The sequence below is a fragment of the Lactuca virosa genome, chromosome 6 (genome assembly GCF_052849685.1).
Source record: "Lactuca virosa cultivar CGN04683 chromosome 6, Lactuca_virosa_CGN04683_v6, whole genome shotgun sequence".
Classification (NCBI taxonomy): domain Eukaryota; kingdom Viridiplantae; phylum Streptophyta; class Magnoliopsida; order Asterales; family Asteraceae; genus Lactuca; species Lactuca virosa.
The window spans coordinates 108018186-108021174 of record NC_136431.1 but is presented as its reverse complement, the minus strand read 5'-3'; the positions used below and the strand labels follow the sequence as shown (position 1 = coordinate 108021174).

The window sequence follows — 2989 nt, the reverse complement described above, 5'->3', positions numbered from 1 at the left end:
TTGTACCTTCATTAATAAGCAGTTGTCGGCATCATGCATCGTCAAATAGTTGTCTTTCATTCGAATATCACACCCGGCTTCTGTTGCTTGTCCGAGACTGAAAATATTATTTTTCAAATCTGGAATGAAATAAATCTCCGTTATCAATCGTTGTTGCCCCGATTTTCCTTGGAAAACAATTGAGCCTTTCCCTTTTATTTCGACACACGAATTATCACCGAATTTGACCTTTCCGGTTATTCCTTCGTCGAGTTCGGAGAAAAATGAACGATTTCCCGTCATGTGATTACTTGCCCCGTTGTCCAAATACCACACATCGTTTTCTTGTGAGTTGTATTGAGACGGTATCACCTTCTCTTCGTTCAAAAATACGGACTCGTGTAGAAATACTGTTTCATCGGCATCGTCGTGTTCAGTAAAATTACTTTCTTGGAATTTTTGGGTTCGGTCCGGACATTTGGATGCGTAATGGCCCGATTTATCGCATCTGTAACAAATAATTTTTGACAGATCTTTTTTCGGGTTACGGTTCGAGTCCGAATTAGAATTGGGCCGGTTATTGGGCTTATTATTGTTTTGGGCCGAATTGGGTCTATTTCCTTTTGGGCCTGACCCACTGGATCCTACTGACCCGGATCCACCACCCGACCCGCTTGACCCATTTCGATTAAAGCCTCCCGACTCGGTGCCATTAGAACCCTTCCCCCGTTTTCCCCAATTCGTCTTCCCCGACGATCCAGAACCTCCACCGCCATCATTTCTCCATCCACCACCACCCGTTCTAGCCATCAACACTCTTTGTTGCCCGTCTCCGCCTTCATCTGCTTTGATTCTTTCTTCATACGCTTTCAGACGCCCTACGACGTCATCGAAGGATACTGTCTTCAAGTCAAGCACTTGCTCGAGGGAGGCAACGATTTGAATGAACCGATGAGGTACCACCGTCAAGAGTTTCTTCACGAGTTTCGTTTCTCCGATGGGTTCTCCCAGTGACGCTGACTTCGAGGCGATTCCAGCGAGCTTTCCAGCGAAAGCGTCTATCGTCTCTGTCTCCTGCATCTTCAGTCGGTCTAGATCGACGGTGAGAGTTTGAAGTCGGGCCTCTTTTACTCTGTCGGCTCCAACATGTCGAGCCCTAATCGACTCCCAGAGGACCTTCGCTTCATCGACGTCCCCTATCTGCATTATCAAGCTCTCAGGGATTGCTTGATACAGCAATCCCATGGCAAGGTAATTCTTTTCATCATTCTTCTCTTCTCCTGGATCGATTATGGTCCAGGCTTTATGAATTCGAAGTACAACTTTCATACGCAGGGACCATACGATGTAATTTGTGGAATTCAACATCGGGCAAGCCACTGTGGTTGATCCTGTCTCTTTGAGTTTCACCGGAGCCGTACCAGCATCACCACCTTCTGTGTCTGACATCTCTTTTACTGGTGTCCTTCTTGATCACCAGGTATGAGTTCAAGCCCCTGTTCTTGTGAGCTCTGATACCAATTCTAGTATAACACTTGTATAGTATAGTAATTGTATAAACACAGACCAATATATCAAAATAACTCTTTGATTTATAATTGGAAATATCACTCAAAAACCAATTGGTTTACACTGTGTTTGTGTTGTACTGCATATTCATAGCTCGATATATGCTGTATATATATATAAGCTTATAATATTAAACTACAAAAAGAAACCCAACATCTTGATGGTATTCCTTTTGCTTTTCCTGGAATTATGGTGAGTGGGAGATAATGGAGGGAATTGAGATTCCAACAGTAGGTACCTACCAGAAGCACGAAGATCACATGGTATCAGCAAAACTCTACTTATTGCATTTAAATTCTAGAATTCAACAACTGCATTGGGAATTCAAACAAAAAAATCAACATGGGTATTGAATACAGGAGAAAGTAGAAAGAGAACAAATTAAACGAACCCTTTTTTGACAATATTCGCATCCGACAATTGAGAAGTACGAATGAAGTTGGAGACGAAGTAACGTAGGATTCTGATTCTATTGTTGTACCGAAAACCAAATCCTCCACCATGGTTGATTGATTGATAGATCGAGTCTCTATTGATCTATTGTTGATTAGAGAGACAGTGAAATAAAAACAAAAAAGAAAAAGGGAAGTGGTAAAGAGTGAACGCTTACCTGAAAAACAAATTGAAGAACAACGATCGACTCACCTTCATTCTCTTTCTCTTTCTATTTAGATTCCAATTTCGAATTTGATGTAAATATCGTTGGTGAAGTCGTCCTTTTGAATACCGTTGGTTGCTGTAGGGATTGCTTCCGCATCATGAGTTCCCTGTCGACTTCGGATTCGGTTTGGTAAAAGGTGATTACGGGTGAGATTGAATTGAGATTGCGTTTTGTAGGTTATAGGCTGTGGATGCTGTGAAGGAGTAAAAGTATTGGAAGTTTTAGACGGTGGAATACTTTTATAATAAGATGGACATAATTATAAAAGTTGTCAAATTCATTTATTTTGTGTGAACCGATTAACATAAAAGTTATCGATTTTTCTTAAACTTATTTTCACTTGAAAACACAAATATAATTAACAATATTTCTTCGTTTCCCTAAAGCGGTATCAGGTGTTGCCCTCCTTCCTTGAGATTGAGGGTTCAAGTCTCGTTTGAGACATAGGTGGATTTAAAAATAGTTTAGGAATATATAGTATTTGCCGTTCAAAAAAAAAAACAATAAGAATATTACTCTGATAACCAAATTTTTAATCGACTATAAAATTACAAAATATCATTCCTAAAAAAACGTTATTTTAATAAATCATGCTAAAAAAGAAAAGATCCTGTGTGTCCATGAATAAATATCCAAGTCCAAGACACAAGAGTCGTAGTCATCACATAGTGTTTGGTGTGTAATGGAATTGAATGAGGGAATGGAATAGTTGAATTGGTTGCATTGGATGAAGGGAATGGAATAGATTAAAGATGTATTTTTTTTATTCCATTCAAAGTG

The 2989-nt window shown here is 39.7% G+C and overlaps 1 long non-coding RNA gene across 2 annotated transcripts; it reads right to left on the bottom strand.

Moving 5' to 3' along the window:
* Positions 1 to 1620: 1620 nt before the first annotated feature.
* On the bottom strand, positions 1621 to 2407 carry LOC145122838 (uncharacterized). 2 transcript variants are annotated; one of them, XR_013714757.1, is made up of 3 exons: positions 2159 to 2407; positions 1940 to 2077; positions 1621 to 1859 (listed from the first exon to the last, which is right to left on the bottom strand). It is a non-coding gene; the product is annotated as an uncharacterized LOC145122838 (long non-coding RNA). The 2 variants fall into 2 exon arrangements; XR_013714756.1 differs by having other exon boundaries at positions 1621 to 1786.
* Between the last annotated feature and the right edge of the window lie 582 nt (positions 2408 to 2989).